The sequence below is a fragment of the Dendrobates tinctorius genome, unplaced genomic scaffold, assembly GCF_039654945.1.
Source record: "Dendrobates tinctorius isolate UK_male_01 unplaced genomic scaffold, ASM3965494v1 ptg000081l, whole genome shotgun sequence".
Taxonomy (NCBI): domain Eukaryota; kingdom Metazoa; phylum Chordata; class Amphibia; order Anura; family Dendrobatidae; genus Dendrobates; species Dendrobates tinctorius.
The window spans coordinates 3,031,783-3,052,072 of record NW_027361749.1 but is presented as its reverse complement, the minus strand read 5'-3'; the positions used below and the strand labels follow the sequence as shown (position 1 = coordinate 3,052,072).

The following is a 20,290-nucleotide window of genomic DNA, read 5'->3' as shown; positions in this document are numbered from 1 at the left end:
AGATTTCGACCCCTCCACCTACTATACCTATGCCCCTGGGCACACGCCAGCTAGTCACAGCAATGATAATGGCCTAATGATAAAACCTTAATTATAAATAAACAACAGCACACAGCCTGATAAATGACACATTGCTGAATTCCGTGTTTTAACCCCCTACCTCATGCTGTCCTCAGATTACATAGCCAAAACCTGCTGATAGATTCCCTTTAAATGTCTAATTTTTGGAAGATATGTATTTTAAAAGAATGCCATTGTATTGCAGAATGGGTGGTCTCTGTAAATCAATGTCACATAATTATGTACAGTAATATCATTATTCTTTGGAGGTGGTAAATCACCTGAAATAGTAAACCCCACTGCAGGAATGCTCAGACAAGTCTTGGAACACAAATATTCTGCTCATTTGTTAGAGCTGCAAGTCGACTTTAATCCCATCCTGCCTCACTGAATTGTCAGTAATCTTCATTGGTGCTTGGAAACAGCGCTGAGCAGCAGATAACCAACTAATTAATTCATTTTTAAAATAGAATTGCCATCAGCAACTGAATTTAAATGAAGAAAGAACGGCTTTACGTTTTGTGCCGCCAAAACATACCTTATATAAGTGTGCCGGCATTATATATCTGCACGGAAGAACATCTCCTCCATTCCCCAAAAAATAGCTTTTCTCACATTACTTCTTAGATTTGCAGAACATTGAAAGAACTCATCAGTTTCCTCCTTCAGGGATATTTGATAGTTTAGCTCTGTATGGAAATTATGACTCGGTATTTATGCTGAGAATATCAAAGAAACTCACCTGTTGAGTTCTTTATAAAAGATAATCATCTACAAGTCTTTTATCACAAATTTGCTTTAGATTGACACCACTGGGAAGCTCCCATAATGGTGCGTTATTAAGGGTCTGCGGAGATTCTGGGCAAATTCACAACTCATCAGTGAGTAAAAATGTTTCTACTCATTAGGCAGTCCTCCACCTTACCAATTTCTCCTCATCCACTTTCATGTTGTGAAGTATTCATATCAGCTTTGGCTTTTGTTTAGCCATGGGCATGGATTGAGTCAGATAATGCTGGATCTCAAGTTTGTACAGAAGCCATTGTCACCTGAAAAAAACAAAGACATAAAGAAGGACCAGTATTGACGACACTCTTTCAGGATATCAACTTTTATCATTTCAGTGGCTACCTGTTCCTTGGACAGAAGAGAATAAATCACAAGAAAGCTGTACTGCCAGAAGGTTCCATTCTTGGTCGATAATCTAAATTAAAGAGAATATGCCTGCAGGTTTTGTTATGTAATCTGAGAGCAGAATTATGTAGGGGCTAAGACCCTGATTCTTGTTCTGTATCACTTACTGGGTTGTGTGTTGCTGTTTCAATACAATCAATGTTTTATCAGCAGGAGATTATCACTAGAAGGCCATATGTCTTTCTTTCTAGTCACACCCTTTCCTCACCAGCGATTAGCAGATTTCTGTCATTGTACACTGTACAGAGAAAGCTGCCAATCAGTGGTGTGGGCGGAGTAATACAGAGCTCAGCATTCTGAGCACTGCTAGATCTACAGTGAAGAAAACAGTGATTGTATCACTGGAATCAGGGATTAAGCTCCTACTTCATGTTGCTCTCAGATAACAATAACATAGCAAAGCCCTGGTGTCAGATTCCCTTTAAGAAAAGTAAGGTGATCTTAGAGTTGCTCATTTCATTCATGCCACTTTTATCCACAGACATGTGAATTGAACGGTTAGACTATATGGGGTTCATGTCTGTACGCTTTGTTACGCAGAAGAGGAATTGTACAGAGGGTTCATTCTCTGTGAAATAGAATGGAACCGTAACGTCAGCTACTTTTTGGGAGAGATTTTTTTCCTCTCCATAACCTACATAGATAGCCTGGCATTTGGAGGACTGCAATGCGATGCCACATTTCCCATACTGAAGAGTTGCTGTAGGAGAAATATCTGGCAAATTACTACTTTCCCCATCAATAACAGCAGATCGCTAGGGACCAAGAAAGCTCAGTCGCCAACAATTTCAAAAAGGATGTCTAAGGGTATGTGCACACGTTGCAGATTTGTATGCAGAATTTTCTGCAAGGGATCTGCATCTTTTGGCAGAAAACGCAGGTAAAAATAAGTGCTTTTTTTTGCGGATTTTGTGCGGATTCTTTGCGGATTGGCATGCGTTTTTACCCCTGCGGATTTCATTAATTCAATGGGTGTAAAACGCATGCGGATCCGCAAAAAGAATTGACATGCTGCGGAAAATAAACCGCTGCGGATTCATTGCGGAATTTTCCACTGCATTTTTTTTCCTATTGAACTACATTGGTTGGTCACACACTTGTGGATCTGCAGCGAATCCACCCTGAATATCCCCTGCGGATCCACAGCAAATCTACAACGTGTGCACATACCCTAAGCGTTATTCCAGTTCATAACATTTATGGCCTATGCACAGGACATTTCACAAATGTTTGATGACCGCAACACTTGGACCTGAACCTAACATGAAAATGGGATCTCGTCAGGAATACTCACCATTATTGGAGTTCCAACCTTCTTCAGAACCCCATACAAATAATTCGAGAGACCCGCATGTGCTGCCACTGCTACACCCACAGTCCTCGCTGTGTCCCAAATGGGACAACCCTTTTATGTTCCGGTGACGTTGCAATCTTACCACATGACGAGCCTACAATCTGCCATCCCTGCCGCCGTAACTAGCAATAACACTGGAACTAAGAAGCCTGAAGGAGATCTGAAGTAGTAACGAAGATAATTATTATGTATGGTGTATGCAGATGAGCAATCCATCATCGAGCAGTTCTTCCAACGTATATTTAATTAAACCATCATTACAGAAGATTATCTTTGCCAGCAAAATATTTTCTGCTTATTCATCATGAGACTCCCAATGACACAAGACAATGGCAGTTTCTTTCTTGGCACTTGGCTTCTTCTGCCATGAGAAAAATGAAGGGCAAAGCTTTCCCTTGAACTTCCTGTTGTAAAAGATGTATGATTTCTGTGAGAGGAAATTCTTGTGAGAACGTAGTGTGCTGCGCAATGCTGCCGGACTAATTGCTTAGTAGCCTTTTCTTCACAAAGCGCTCTTCAGTCTTGATTTGCATTCCGTCGGCCAAAAGTGAAATGAATGAGCCTTATGTGAAACGCGCCGGTCAGAATTCAGTGACCTCCTACAGTTATTGCTGCTTTCTGCAGAAGCATCGGGCTTCAGGGGTGCCACTCTAGTGGGTGTAGGGGTCGCAGTCTCACCCAGGCCCTATTATGCCATGGTCATAACCCAGCCATGGCAGCGATGTCGGATGTACGTACTTTCCAATGGTTTCTGATTAATTCAGATGGATGCTGTTGATGTATAATTTGGTGAATAAACACTATTTTTACCATCAAAAACAACAGAAACCTTAGTGAAAAGCATAAGCCAAAAGTGTTGATCCATCCTTACATTTGCTTTTATGGGGTCTCCCTAAATTCGTAGAAATACCATAATTACAGGAGTTGTTTCATCATTTAAAAAAAAAGGAATGTTAACATTTCCTTGTTAATAAAAGTTTCTCAATCTGTAAAAATGTAGGAATTTTTCACTTTAATGTTTCCTGCTCTTTGGTCACCACTGATGGACAAGGCAGGGGGCGCAGCGCTGACAATCCCTCCTCTATAGAGCTTGCAAGCGTTGTTCTGAAGTTGGCCAAATCACTGGCTTGAGCCAGCACCCGTGAAACTGATCTCCTCCGGTGCTGCAGAGGCAAAGCTGCTTTTGTTTGCAGCATCAGGAGAGCGGCACAACCACGGCAATAATATAGCGCTGGAACTGTCAATCAAACGGAAACAGTGTACTTCTGTTCATCGAGATGAGGCAACCCCTTTAAAGTCTATCCCTTTCTACATTTTCCCTACGTAGAACTGCCCTGCGATGGTTGGGGGATGAGGACAACCAGGATCTTGGTTGTCCTGAAGAAGAAGTATGTAGACTTCAAAACGCCACGTTGACAAATAAATCACTTACCCTCGGATTGGCATTCTTCATCTTTTCCACATGGCAGCACAGATTTAACCCATTCGTTTCTCCATTGCCTGCACTTTCATGATGTCATATTATGATATCAAGGAATTTAGTGCTGTAGTTGTATAAATCATCACTTAATCAATTATTAATAGAGAAAAATGTACAGTGCAAAAAATCGAATCGGCCCCCTTTTTGTGATTGCTCACACCAGCAGACACCAGTGCCTTCAGGGAGTGACCTTGTAGGAGAGAATAGCAATACATTCTTCTGCCTGGACCTCTTATCTTCTGCGTTAGTGTCTTGCTGTCCACGAGTCTTCTGTATCCATGAGGGGCGTGCTTCCTGCCTATGCTCCTCTCTTCAGAGACTGACTGCTGGGAGTGTGATTATGACCATCGAGAGCTGGGCCCTTTCTCCATATTCCATATGGTCCTATAGTCAGTGTATACTCAGTGCTCATAGTCGGTGCATACTCAGTTCTCATAGTCGGTGAATGCTCAGTACTCATAGTCGGAAAATGCTCAGTACTCATAGTCGGTGCATGCTCAGTTCTCATAGTCGGTGAATGCTCATTTCATAGTAGGTGCATGCTCAGTAGTCATAGTATGTGCATGCTACATAGTCAGTGCATGCTCAGTTCTCTTAGTAGGTGCATGCTCAGTTCTCTTAGTAGGTGCATGCTCAGTTCTCTTAGTAGGCATATGCTCAGTTCTCTTAGTAAGTGCATGCTCAGTTCTCATAGTAGGTGGATGCTCAGCTCTCAGAGTCAGTGCATGCTCACTTCTCATAGTGAGTGAATGCTCAGTGCTCATTGTAGGTGTATGCTTAGTACTCATAGTCGGTGCATGCTCAGTTCTCATAGTCGGTGCATGCTCAGTTCTCATAGTCAGTGCATGCTCTGTTCTCAGAACCGGTGCATGCTCAGTTTTCATATTTGGTGAATGCTCAGTGCTCATAGTCAGAGCATGCTCAGTTCTCATAGTCAGTGAATGCTCACTTCTCATAATCAGTGAATACTCAGTTCTCATAGTCGGAGCATGCTTAGTTCTCACAGTAAACATCCTTGGTTGTTACCTGCAAACACAGTGAATATAACATATCGCAAATGTTCAGTGTTTTCTACTCTCTGACCCCTCCTCATCCACATATTTTGAGCACAGAAGATATCTCACATAAATAAAGCATATATGAGATATTTTACCTCCCCTCCGCAGCCTGCAGGCTCAATCTGACTTTTAAAACAATTCCATATTACAAAAGTGAAGCTAGAATTCATAATTATTACTTTCTTCTCTGTCTTTTTGCTATGACTAATTAATATGATGTATAAATAAATGCAGAATTCTCAGCCATGGCTTTTAGCCATTTCCTAACCTTTTGGTACCGTACAAGTGACTTGACTTTTTTACATATATGAAAACCTATTGGGTTTTTCTTTGCTTCTGCTTTCATTGTCGCTTCAGCAATTTGCAAAAATCTCCTTCAGCTTTAAATTTCAGATAATGTCCTTGCTGTGAAATCTGTTGATTGTCCAAAATGATTATTAGTCATTTCCTGTATCTTTAGCCCACAGCCGTGGCTTTTCTATTATAACGACAGAACTAGAAGTTCCAGAAATAGAAGCTTCCTTTTTTTTTTCCGGTATTTTGGCTGACTAGTATTTATCCAGTGCTTACATGTCATGCTTACATATGATGCATGCACTTTTTAGTACTGCTCTTTGCTGTGATTTCTCAGACTAGTGTTTGGAACATATTTCCTTATAAAACGGATACAGTTGCAAATAATTGTCCCTGAATGGCAGAACACCCACTTCCCTACAGTGTATTCACATTAACCAAAGTATATTCACATAGCGTAAAGTGAGTCAACAACAGAGTATTCACAGGGAATATTGTGACAAGACAACAATTACAGCCAATTATCATACTTAATTGCTGTAATTAAAAAATCATTATATTTTATAATAAATTGTGCTCGCAGATCCAAATAACTATAGCAAGTGCTGCTACCTGTCAGTTTTTGTAGGAAAACACTGTAAAGTCATGTAGTTACTTTTAAAAACACATCCCGGCAGTCTATTTCATTTCATCCCTTCCTGGCCATAGGTTGACTGCTAAAGTTCATAGTTTTTTTTTTCCAGTTGCAGCTTGTTTGATGATTTTTTGCACATCCCCTTTAAATGGACATTGTCGTTTTAACAAGTTTTGCATAAATCAATAGTACAAAATAATCTAAGAAACTTTGTCATCTGTTTTATCAGGAATTTGCTTCTTTCTCCATTTATGAGCCTCTTCTCCAATCAGCCACTGAAAAATACCATTTAAATTTGTATGGTACGTTTCGTTTTTTTCTCTTGTTGTTCAGATTTGTCACAAAACCTGAAGGATTTCCTAATAACAGCAAAGCGAAGAGATTCCTGAAGTCTCATACACACGTTGCTTATTTTTTCTTAGGCTAGTTTCACATTTGCGTTTCAGGGCGCAGCGACAGCCTGCGCACGGCCGCCGCTAAGCCCCGCCCCTGCCGCGCCTCCTCCGGTAGCTCCGCCTACCGGCGCATGACACTGCATGCATCCTGCGTCCCCTATCTTTATCGCTGGAGACGCAGGCCGTGTGCAGTATGCGTTTGGCGGCGCATGCGTCCTTTTGACGGTGCGCCGACCAGCACCAAACGCAACCTGTTGCAATTTGGTTGCACTCGGCGCACCGTCAAAGGGACGCATGCGCCGCCAAACGCATACTGCGCACGGCCTGCATCCCCAGTGATAAAGATAGGGGACGCAGGACGCATGCAGCGTCATGCGCCGGTAGGCGGAGCTACCGGAGGAGGCGCGGCAAGGGGCGGGGCTTAGCGGCGGCCGTGCGCAGGCCGTCGCTGCGCCCTGAAACGCAAATGTGAAACTAGTCTTATCAGATTTAAATCTGTGTCATGTCAATTCTTTGGCTAAATTCACACTGGGCGTTTTTGCTGCTTTTGTTATTGCGTTTTTTTAAGCTAATTTTCACTACCAGCTATGTCTGCGAGATTTCAGAAATCTCATTCACACAGCTTGTTTTTTTTGTCATCAGTATGTTGTGTTTTGTTTGCTTTTTTTGGACATAGAGCATGTCACTGCTTTTAGCGTTTGTTCAGCATTTTTCACCCATTGAGTTGAATGGAAAAAACACATGGAAAAAAAGCTTTGAAAAACACAGCAGAACATACGTTTTTGCGATAGCTTTCCCGCGAAGCAGAAAAACGCAGCAAAAATGCCCAGTGTGAACTTAGCCTTTCAGCGGTTTTACTGCAGATTTCACCCATACTAATGAATATGAAAAACGCTTCAAAGATGCATCAAAAACGTGTGGATTTTATGCTGCATTTTTCCTGCCAGCACACCAGTATTTGCAGCAGATACTGAGCTGAACATACCTTTACTCAGGTAAGATGGACTGTCAGCTCTAAAACGGATCAGATTACAGCTGCCTATTCCAGTCTTTGTAGAATAGGAGAGAAGTGAGGACCAGAGACATACAGACCTTGCTGCTTGTTTCTAGTTAGTGTTTTCTCCCACCCCAGTGCTGGATTCACAGCTTCACTGCTCAGTACTGGTGTATGACGTCCACCTTGCTGCTACTGCTTCAAGGGGTGTTGTACAGAGAGAAAGGAGAGCAGGATTACCTCATTCTTTATGTGCTGGTGTAGTGGGACGTTAAAGCAGTTAGTTAACGACTAGCTTAGAGACAACTGAAAATTAGCGACAGAGCCTGCGGGGAGAAAAGTGGTGAAACATGCAGCATGCAAGTTATATATTGTCTGCAAAAAACATGATCATGAATCAGTCGGTAACATTTTCTGTTGGCCAGCAGACATTACACAAGGTAAACACAATGGCCTTCCTCTTCCCTTTTCCTCCTACCACAGCTTTTATATACTCGGCTTGTAAACACATTGCAGTCTTTTGAAAATGTACAGGTAGATTCCAATTTTTTTTTTTTGTACTAGAATGGGTATTTGCAGAGCGAAATGCAAATCCTGTGTCATTGAAATGTTAATTTCAGCCAGGTCTTTCCCAGTCCTTAGTAGACTCCCGTGTAATTCGAGTGCTTTCATTCCTCCGGCAATCTGTCAGAGCCATATTTGCATACAGCCTGTCAGGTGAATTTTGTTTGCATGTATAATCAATAGACATTGAAATCCTGGTGTCAAGAAATGTTAGGAAAGAGACGTAAATCAAATGAAGTGCTAGTGCTAAATATAGAGCGCACTATCGCTCCCCACTGTTTACCTACTCGTGATGGTAGGAAATCCATGTTCAGCGATTGCTGTGAACACATTGTAGAAATTAGGACAGGCTTTTAGCTGCTGGTACATTTGTGTGGTGCTGAAGGGAAGAAATACTGCATAAAAGGAGAATTTGGTTGGGACCATCTATAACTAGAGATGGTGCAAATTGATTCACAAGACCCCATCCAGCGGCGACTTCAGCTCCTCCTACTCACCAGCATCCGTGGCTCTTCATTTGATTAGTCAGCCTGGTCATGATGTCACATGTGCCGCAACGTCAGGTTGGCTAATCAAAAGAGGAGCAAGTGATGCTGTCCGGCAGCCACAGATTGCTGACATGGCCGCCGGCCCGGGTCCTGCAAATTAGTTCCCACCATCTACCTATAAACTTGGATGACTACTTCATTTAAACCCTGTTTTTGGATATAGGGGCCGAGTGATTGGGTTGCTGGGTGAGATCTGGAAGCTGAAGTCCTGCTAACAGCTCTAGACTTTCTCTTATGTATAAACCCCCCCCCATATTATTACACAAGTTTTGGGGTTTTCCTGACAGATTTTTCCGTTCATTAATAAGGGCTTGGAAATCAACCCAAAGGAGTACCCCGTTATTCTTAGCATAGCTCTCAGTTTAAGGGTGTTGGCTATTTCCTCTTTTTTTTGCCCGACGTATTGGCAAAATTATTGTATGGCACTTACTGATATATACATGTGCAGGGTTGGACTGGCCCACCAGAGAACCAGAAATTCCTCCGGTGGGCCCTGGCTTCTCCTTCAGAAGAGTTCATAGTGCAAACCTTGCAGTTGCTATGCGGCTCTTCAGTAGAGGAGAAATGTTGCCCCTCAGAATCAAATCCTTCGGTGGGTCCAATGTTCTCCAGTCTGACACTGTACATGTGATAGGTATTCCTTGCTTGTGTAATGTCAAAGCAGTGGACCCTTGTCCGATGGTTACATGGCAACATGGACCTGTTTTTATTTGGGTTGGGTAGTTTAAGGATTAATGCTGTCTCTAAGTTTCTTCTTTCAGGTTCTGAGGAATTGTTTTATTAATTGGCTGGTTATTAACCAATAAGAAATCGAGTTGTGTGAATTGACCCGGTAACGGGCTTTGATTGGTCTGCCTTTTCGGCGGGAGTAAAGGTCTATATATACTAGAACCTGATGTGATTTCATCACTTTTCAACTTTGAAGTTAAGAAGATGGACGCTCTGCTAGCATAGCTGTTATCTCGTGTGAGGGAAGGAGGGGAGTCATGGTTACGTGACTGCTTATCTCAGCTTGTGTTATCAAATACCTCAGCAGCTGCGGGGGCTTCTGTGGAGAATGCCCCCGATGTGATTGTTCCTGCAGCTGAAGCCATGGAGAGTGGTGAAAGCAGGAGTGGATCCAGGTTGCGGAGGCCAAGAGAAGCTTATTCCCCACCGCCCCCTACCCCTCGCAGACACCGTGCTGCAGTGAGGAGGTCCCCTGTGGAGGCTCAGCGGGCCAGGGCCCCATCTAGAAGCAGAAATGACAGGAGGAGAGGATCTCGTTCTCTATCACGGGACTCTGGCGCCATCTTGTGTTCGGCCAGGGAATTGCAACCTCAGGAGAGGTTTATTGAGAGGAGAAGAGATGAGTGTGTTCTGCCACAGGCTGAAACACAAGCCCAGGTTCTGCAAGTACCCGCGGGAAGAGGAGATGTTGGAGTTGTTTGTCGCTACGCCCGAGCTCATTCTAGCCAAGGGCAGACTGGGGCTGCCAGAGGATCAGAAGCCCCGGATCTGGCTGCGGTGTGGATGCCTCATGATCTTCAGGCTGAGGTTCAGCCTCCACCTAGGTGCCGGACCTCTTCGACTTCACAGGAACCGAACATGGAACGACCTGCTACTGGTGGTGAGATTGACGCTTTTTCTTCTCTTAATGCAGATAGGGCTTCTCCTGCTTTTGTTCAGGACTTAGTTAATAGGGTTGTGGCGGAAGTTAGAAGTTCAATGGGGGTTAATTCTCAGATGTTACCCTCAGCTGTCGGAGCTGTGGGGGTTGATGAATCCCTTTACCGCGAGGCTATGATCTGCGATGTCTCCCCTTTGGGCTTCCATCTCAGTCAGACAGTCAAAGATAAAATTTGGAATAAGGAGTATGTTGACATTTTCTCATTGCTGCCTGGTGGGAAGGATTATAGCTCTCGGCTTGAGAGGAAAGAAGCAGACGGCGATGAGAAGAAGAAATCTTTTAAATCTTTTCATATGTGGCTTCAGGCCTTCAATATTTTTGCCGCTGTTTTAGGGGAAAAACATCCCTCGCTATGCAGTGGGCTGTTTCAGCACTCAGACTCTATCTTGGAGGCTTACAAAAGCTTTGGAAGGGTCGCATGGCTTCATTATGACGAAGCGTTTCGTCAGAAAATGGCCGTGCACCCCTCGCTGGCGTGGGGTACTAAGGATGTGGGCCTTTGGCTCAACCTTATGCTGCCTCAGAGGTCCGCAGGACCTAAACAGCAAAGCAGCTTGCCTTTGAAAAAGGGTTTCTGCTTTGCTTTTAATGACTCTATGTGTAAGTGGCAGGCAAACTGTCGGTTTCGCCACGAGTGCTCCTTTTGCGGCGGCAGTCACCCCGCCGCAAAATGTTTTAAGAAGGCAAATCAGCTGTCTCAGCAGCCACAAGGTGGTGGGAGGGACTCAATTTTCAAGAGCTCGGACGCCTGTGAAGGTACTAAATATGGTCCCGTGGTTGGACCGTTACCCCGACCACAAGAAGGCCGAGTTAATCAGTAATGGTTTTTTGTTTGGTTTTTTTTGTACCTGGTTTTTCTGGTATTGGTTGTACGGTCTCAGGTAATTTGTCTTCAGTGCGTTCGTTTTCCTCTGAGGTTCGGGCTCATATTGAAAAGGAGTTGTCTTTGGATCGGATCGCGGGTCCGTTTTTAGAGCCTCCGTTTTCAGGTTTTCGGGTATCCCCTTTGGGTGCCGTACCCAAGAGGGATTCGCATGCGGTAAGAGTGATTCATCATCTTTCTTATCCAAAAGGATCGTCATTGAATGATCAAGTCGATCCGTCGGAGTTTCCGGTTTCTTACACGCCGTTTGATGTAGCAGTGGACGCTCTGCGTCGGTTTGGCCGTTTCACTCTTTTGGCTAAGGCGGACATCAAGTCGGCTTTTCGTCTTCTCCCGGTCAGTCCAGAGGGTTTTAATTCGTTGGGTTTTTCGTTCGACAATTTGTTTTATTTTGATAAATGTCTCCCGATGGGTTTCTCGCTCTCTTGTTTTTACTTTGAATCTTTTTCGACGTTTTTGGAATGGGCGACTTTTGAGGAAGCGAATTGCGGGTTTATTTTACATTATTTGGATGATTTTTTGTTTTTCGGTATGGAGATTTCGGGAGATTGCTTTACACTGCTGGATACTTTTCAGCGTTTAATGGAGTTTTTTGGTGTTCCTCTGGCGCCTGAGAAAACAGTTGGTCCTTGTACGTGTCTGGAATTCTTAGGTGTGATTTTAGATTCTTCCGCGATGGAATTGAGGCTTCCTCAGGACAAAGTTCAAAAACTGGTTTCCCTGATTGATTCTTTGCTGCTTAGGAAAAAAGCTACTTTGAGAGAATTCCAATCTCTTTTGGGATCTTTGAATTTTGCCCTGAGGATCTTGCCAATGGCTAGAGCATTTTCCCGTCGGCTGTATGACAGTATTAAAGGAGTCCATGGTGCAGGCGATCATATTCGGTTAACAGCGGAGCTTCGTTCGGATCTTGGTGTTTGGAGGAAATTCCTGGTGTCCTTTAATGGGATTAGTGTAATGCAAGAGGATTTTGTGGACTCCAACGCATTGTCGGTTTTTATTCGTTCTTTTCCTTCCTCTGGTTTTGTGATCTGTTTTTGTTCCACGTGGGATTCATGGTCGTGGCCGTCAGAATGGGTGTCTTCTGGGATTGTTTCTGGCTCTGCTCTTCTGGAAGTGTTCGCAGTATTGGTATTGTTGACGCGGTGGGGTGAATGTTTAGCTAATAAACGTGTCCGGGTTAGGCTGGAGTTGGTTGGTTCGGTCTTTGCGATTAACACTTTGGCTACTAAATGCAGTTTCATGGCTAGGGTTTTGAGGGAGTTGGTTTTGACCTGTCTTTTGCATAACATTTGGATAAAGGCTTCTTTGCATCAGGAGCAAGGTCAATTTTTTGGTGGTTTTGTCTCACGACAGCGTTTGGAAGACTTTCTGTGTCAACATCCAAGGATGGAGCGAGAAAGTGTCCCTTGCCCGCAATCCTTGTGGGGTGTGATGGGGATATCATCCAGTCACTGATACGTAATTCTCTGGCTCCTTCGACTTGGTGTTCTTATTCAGCATCTTGGTCTGATTGGAAGATGTTCTGTTCAGTACATAATTGTCATTGTTTGTCCTACGACGCTAGTTTAACCCTAGCCTTCTTGCAAGAAAAGGTAAAGTCTGGTGTCAGTTCTTCCGGTCTCCATCGGATTTTGGCTGGGATCTCCTTTTTCATGCAACTTTACGGTCGGACGTCTTTACATGGGCCTTTTCCGGTGCGCCAACTTCTAAAGGGTTTAAGGAAAGCGAATTTTCGTCCGGACTGTAGACGGCCTATATCAGTGGACCTGCTGATGCGGTTATGGGACACTTTGCCCAAGGTCTGTTTCGATTCATTCGAAACTTGCTTATTCCGGACGTGCTTTGTTTTTGCATTTTTTGGCGCGTTTCGCCGTCAGGTTTACAGGTCTCTGACGTTACCGTTTATTTTTCGTCGGTCATTATTCGGCTTCGTCGTTCCAAAACAGATCAACTGGGTAAAGGCGTGTTGATTCGGCTTGGGGCCGTTCCAGATTCTCCACTTTGCCCTAAGGCAAACTTGGTACGTTGGTTTTCTTTCCGCCCTAAAGTCAATGGCCCATTATTTTTGCACGGCTCTTTGGAGCCGGTCACGAAATTCCAATTTGGTGTTTTACTTAAGAAATGTTTGCTATTTTTGGGTCTGGGACACCTAAGAATTACCCCACATTCTTTTAGGAACGGGGCCGCAACTGAAGCGGCCCGTCTTGGGCTGTCAGAAGACAGGATTAAACGTCTGGGAAGGTGGGAATCTAATAGAGCAGAATTGTATATTCGTCCTGACCTGGCATTCACGGTTTAATTTTTGTTCTTTTGTTATAGGTCCAAGGACTATATGGATAGTAGGACATTCTTACATTCATTGGGCTCATCGTAGAGCAAGTTTTCGGCCTTATACAAACAATTTGTCTTTCGATCCGGCTACCGTCCGTATTTTTTGGCATGGCGTTCGTGGCTTGCGCTGGGGGGATCTGTGCCAGCTTATTAGAGAGCTCTCATCCTCCTGTCCTCTTCCCGATCTGTTGATTGTTCATCTCTCGGGGAACGACTTGGGTAAGATCCGGACTTGGGATTTGTTTTGGTTAATGCAGAGGGATATGAATTTACTCCGTTCTATGTTTCCCGGGACTTTTCTGTTTTTTTCCGAAGTCGTTCCCCGTTTGATCTGGAATGGTGGCCCGTTAGGTTTTGTGAACGGTATCAGGAAAAGGATTAACAGGAGGATGGAAAGTTTCATGTCTAGTCTAGGTTTTTTCTCTTTTCGCCATTTGGATTTGGAAGGCTTTTTGCCGGGCCTGTATCATCCGGATGGTGTTCATCTGGGGAACATAGGCCTCGATATCTTTAATTTGGGCCTCCAGACGGTTGTGGAGCAGTGGCTGGTTGTTTTGGGGGTGGTCAGCCATTCGTGATGTCTACCCGTTTGGGTACGATTGCTCTTTTCAATGAGCGAATTTTGGTTATCGGATTAATAAAGGAATTATTTATGGAATTATTTATTAAAGAATTAATTATTTGGTGGATTTTGGTTTTTCCCATGGATTTCAGTAACCCTTAATAAAGTTTACATGGCCACTTTTCTCCACATATGTCTGGATGTCTCAATTATTTATTATAGAGTATTTAAGTTTGTTGGGTCCTATGTTGCCATGCCGCCCAGTAGTGCCGCCTGCCTAGACTGCACGGGGCTCCTGCTCTCAAATGGCGGTAGTTACAGGAACACCTGACCTGACCTGCCAATCAGCCTCCGCACATGGAAAAGCTGTATCTCAATTGGATGAGACTAGTGGACAATTCTGGTCACATATCCCGCTATCAACTGCCATTTTGAGAACAGGATGTCCGTGCAGATCTGTGAGGAAGGCGGCACTATCGGGCGGTTTTTCAGAAGCAAGGAATATCTATAATACTTATGTACTAATAATTAGTAAAAATATTGTTGAAATAAAAATGAAGTGGAGAATCCCTTTAAATGCACATGTTCTGTTTACGTGGGTGACACTGGTCTGTACATGGTGACTTGGAAGACTTGCTATTTAGGATTTGTGATCCTTGTGAAAGTGCTGTGAAAATATCAGGGCTAGTTCCACAGTGATGAAGCGTGACTGTACGTAGCAATTACAAGGTACGTCTCCTACCAGGAGTATTGGCTTTTACTGAATGTGAGGATGCCTTTAAAATGGAAAGTTCATGGCAGGTGATCTGCATTTAAGACTCCCATAAAATTCAGCTGTCACTGACATCTCCCCGGGAGAGGTGAAAATGATGCATTGTCTGTTCTGACAAACGGATCTATAGGTGGTGATCAGCAGTGGTCTCTGGTGGCACGAGATGGCAGATGCCACAGAAATCAGTGATCCTTGTAAAGATGACCTTTTTTCATGTGACTCAGAGGCAGCTTAATATGGAGAGAAGGGCTAAACTGTACTATAAGCCGTGGGTTTCTGTCCATGAGAGCTTCTGATGGGCTCGGCTAACACCGGCCTAAGCATTTTCCACTAGTGAAGCAGTAAATCCATGATACAATGTTATCATCAGATGTATTCTGCCTATAGACTGCTTTCATATATGTAGATCAGTGTAGGGTCACACCACCGATTTCTCCACATCCAATTGTTTAGATTAGACTTTGATCAGAGTTTGATCATAGTGACATCAGTCTTCCTCTGACCTTCTCCATTCGGTCAGTCCGTGATATCATCCGAGTACAGTCTGGTTTTTTTCACGGACCTATAGACTTACATTGCCGATTTGGATTCAACACTGAGATCAAAATTGGATCTGTCTCTGATTTTTTTCCACAGACCATTTGGTCCGAGGACAATATTGAACATGTGTACTGCTCCATAGAATATCATATGTACGAGTGCTGTCTGTGAAAACCACGAATATCACTCGTACGAGAATATCGGTCTTGCGGACAAGCCCTAATGCTTTAAAGCAGTGTTTTTACCAAATTCAGTCCTCACGGCCCCCAACGTGTCCTGTTTTCAGGATCTCCTTAGTATGGCACAGGGGATAGAATTATTATCAAGGCATCAGGTTCTCTCACCTCTGCGATACTATGGAAATCCTAAAAACATGATCCGTTGAGAACTTTGAGGACTGGACTTGGGAATCATTGCTGTAAATCCTGCCTATATTAAAGGGGTTGTCTGTCCTATGAAAAATTAGAAACTCTCTGTATTCTGTAGAACAATGAAATAAGTAATACTCACCTCACTGATCGTCCACAGCTCCCATTATCAGTGGTCAATGCTGCCAATCACAGGCCGCAGTAAAGACATGTGACCGCTGCAGCCTGTGATTGACTGCAGAGTGCACATATCTAGAGGAGGACCCGGGGAGCATCGGAGCAGGAGCAGCAGGCGATGAATATGTATAGAAGGTGAATTTTACATATTATACTATTCAACAGCATTCTGAGAGTATTTCTTTAAAATAAAAATGTCAATGGTAGAAGAACCCTTTTATCAATTTTTGTAGGACACAGATAAAGGTCGGATCATACTCCTGTGTAAAGATAAGGGATAGTACTCTATGATGAGATAGCTAAGAAGTCTTTATTTAATGACTGAGCTCATACCAGCCCGCAATAAAGTCCAGTCTTAGAAGAAGTGAAAAGTAAGACGACCCTAAGCAACCCTACCTTTCTAAGGACTGAACTCTTCTGTATTCCGCCATTAATGTCATTGTGTCACCGGGAGGGGAACATAAGCATGTAAAAATACAGACAGATGATGCATCCATTTACAAGCACTGTATATGGAAAGTCAGCGCCTCTGCAGGAACACTTAGCTTTCCGCATATGTTTAGCTGCACTATAAGGCAAATCATAGCCTCCATTTAGGTAGTTATTAGGCCGAGAACTGCTGTGGTGTGCGGATGAACAAAGCCCTCTTTGGTGTAAAATCCTGTTAAAGTTTGCATTTTATAGCGGCTGAAAGTGTTATTTCAACCTTTTTATTTTGTTTCTGTGCAGCTGACTCCGCTATGAAAGCTATTTACAAGGTAAGCGGGTCAGAACGGGAACACGTCTCACATTAGTTATCTGATGGGAAGGACGCAGACGACTCAAAATGTTCCTCTTCTTAGCTCATATTTGTAGTTCTCAAAAGGCAAATGGCTTACAATCCGATGAAGGGATCTTTTGCCCAATTATTGTGTTTGGAATTTGGAATTTAGATTTCAAGCCCCAATGGGGACAAGGTCGGAAATAAGTGAAGAGCCTCTCTGCATAGCGCTACAGAATATGTGGGTGCTCAATAAATGAATAAAATCAATAATATATAAATATACTGTAAGTGCCTGGGCACCTTTAACCCTGGGTCAGGCGCACCACCTTTAACCCTGGGTCAGGCACATCACCTTTAACCCTGGGTCAGGTGCATCACCTTTAACCCTGGGTCAGGCACATCACCTTTAACCCTGGGTCAGGCACATCACCTTTAACCCTGGGTCAGGCACATCACCTTTAACCCTGGGTCAGGTGCATCACCTTTAACCCTGGGTCAGGCACATCACCTTTAACCCTGGGTCAGGTGCATCACCTTTAACCCTGGGTCAGGCGCATCTCTGGCACTCCCGAGTTCAGGCGCAGTGCGCCTGAGAGGCACAGGTTAGAAAACCGCCTACAATATCCAATTATCTCAATTTCTGGGCTCGAAAATTAATCATTGGCCATCATGGGGATGTATTAAAAGAGAGTACACAAAATCAAATGCAAAAAAAACCCATTTAATAACCATAAGCGTAATAAAACAAAAAGTACCTAAAGTTCACACCTACTTCCAAAACCCTCTTATTTGTAAGAAAACCCTTCTTTTTTGTACTAAATATCCAAAAACTTAGCATTATTTATTCATAAAACAAGCAAAATATACAATTGTGATGAAAAAACCTTGCGTATGGGGGGCTCATTAGAAATAAGAACGGCCAAACACAACTTTGCGCAATTCTCCACGCCTTAATGGGGTTGTCCAGTTAGAACAAGTTATCACCTTTCCCAAAGATAGGTGATAACTTGCTGATGGTGTATGGTGGGTCGATAAAAGCATTTCGACCTACATCGATTAACAATTTATCCCCTATCCTTGTTTTAGTCAGATAACCCCTGTAATGTGATGTCAATTTTTAGAGGTATTTTACAGGACATTCATTAGTTATCCAGGAGCACTTGCAGGAAGGATGAGTATCTCCTGAACATCAGGGGTCCTGGATACCCCATGACTGTTCCTCTCACATCTGGGTGCAGGAAGATTAACTAGTCTATGACCGCTATAGGGGGATGCTACTGGCCATGTGGTCGCTCTTTGTCTTTTTGTCTTTCAAATTCCAAAAAGTTAAACTGTACAGAAAGTCCTGGTGTCGGATATGACAATCCCGCCTGCATTGTACTTTCCCTAGGAGTTGTTCAGCCCTATAATAAAGGCTTCTATTCTGCTATTATGAAGCAGACGCCCGCTGACTAGGAAATGAGCGTCTTCAGTCTTTCAAAACAATAGCATCGAAAGGGGATAGATCACAAAAAAGAGGTGGGGAGCAGAAGCCATAGGGGGTGCATAATGCCTGCATATACTTCCCATTAGCTGGTTTACATGGGAACCGGCTCGGCAGTGTCCTTGCCCTGCGTATTCGGTACTTTATCTTACCCAGTGCTAGGACTTTCCTGATTAAGCACTAATCTGCTCACGTCTATGTGGTCATAGATACTTTCATAGTGCCTGATACCAGAAAAGTTCACATGTCAAAATAGTATGACTCCGTGCAAAATGATGCTGCAATAGACAGTGTGTGCTCTGCTCAGGGTTCTCCCACATGTCCCCTTATCTAGTAAGAGTCTAGAAAGACGTCATCCCCTGACATGGCACGCACACTCTCAAATATTCCATTCTATAGGACCGTCCGTCCGACCGGGCGACATTCGGCTCAGTAATATTATTTATATCAAAAGCTTCCTGAGTGTTAGGGCACTGCACGTGGGTGAACACTGCAAACCGAGATTCAGGACTTAACGCATGGAGGTAGAACATAGGAAATAAGTACATTCATTCAATAAAAGCCGAAATAAGTGACCAACCGGTACGAAGGAAGAGACCACAATGCCCATGAGGGCGGGCAGCCTGCCAGGCATCTACGCAGCTCCATCAGAAGGCAAAGGCAAGGACTTTCTGACTGATTCATCAAAAGTCTGTTCACCTGTTTTCTGGCAACATTTTTGTAAAGCTCAATGTTGCCTAAAAATGTTGCGAGTTTTGACGTTTACACCAGTCCCAGGCAGCTTCGCTAAAGTTGGTGGATCTTCTCCATGGCGTGGCTAGGCAAATTTATCAAAATGAATCCACTTCATTGGCCTAAATTATGCCAGAAATTGACTCTAGTCCCTGACTGACGTGACTTTTTTCATGGTACTTGTGATTGATTACGAGGCTTGGACCTTTTAATAGAGTAGGGGCATCTTACCCCAGTGGTGCCTTTCCTAAGATCGGTGTACAAAATGCCAGTCTTAATGTGTCGGGCCCTTTGCTTTTTGCGGTCTCCCTCTTTTGTTCGATTGACCTCTTCCCCCATCACCCTTCCCACCAAATACAGCCTTGTTTGAGAATGGATGCATATTAAAGTATTGATATATAGGCAATTCACAAAAATGTGTTTAGGTAGAGATATCACCTTAGGGCAGGTTCAGACGGGCGTAGATTCTCTTGGGTCAATTATGCAAATCACACTGTGATCAAACTCTGATCATCAGACTGTGATGATCATGTTATCCGATTCTCTCAGATGAGGAAACAATGGCAAAAAAATTCTCCCTTTTTCTCGATTCTGTCAGTCCAGGGAAATCTGACTGCACTCAGATGTCATCCAAGTGCAGTCTGATGATTTCCAAGGACTCATTGACTTGCCAAATATCAGATCAAATTTGGACATGCTCTGTTTTTACTTGGATAGAAGAAAACGTCGGCCCCATAGACTAAACATAACGAAAATATATTTGTCTACTCCTGCCCTTAACGTGAGGATGCCAGGAGAAAATGATCTTTCAGCTGTGTTCACACATTGCTGACCTGTAACCTTTTTTGTGATACGACCATAATGTGCAGACCAGTCTCCATCGCTCTGTCTTCCAGTGCCGTGCTGAGGTAGACTGGGAATGTGCTTTCTTACCAGTGTTCCTTCAGCTGGTAACCGATTGAACCTGTTTTCACAGCAAATAAGGGGATGTTATATGGGAAAATACCTTTCGGGCAATATGTCTTGTGATATGTTCTCGGCGCGGCTGAAATGCCTTCCCGTATACAGCGCGTTGTCAGGAATCCTGTTTGCATGTCTTTTAATATTATTTTTGACTTAAAAATATAAAGCTGGAAAATACGTTGCACTTTAAATCCTCCGGAGAGAATCGTTATCTCACCCTCTTCTGACTGTTGGCGTGGTAGCCCTCTCATGGCTGCTTTATCTCTTTAGTAATATGATCATTCCTGAGCAGAATTGGAATAGAATTCGCCTTTATATGCCGTTACTTAATAGCTGCCGGTCGCAGACAGTTTAGTCGGTGAATAGTACTGGCTTTTAGTCGTTGGTGAGACGCAGAGGATTGAGGTAGGAGATCTGAGATAGCCATAGCTGGACGACAGACTGTAGGAGATAAGACGTTGTGCCTACG

At 43.6% G+C, this 20,290-nt stretch overlaps 1 protein-coding gene across 1 annotated transcript in view; it reads left to right on the top strand.

Moving 5' to 3' along the window:
- LOC141096860 (cadherin-2A) overlaps nt 1-20,290 on the top strand; it is a 369,191-nt gene that overhangs the window by 51,959 nt on the left and 296,942 nt on the right. The window lies entirely within an intron of this gene.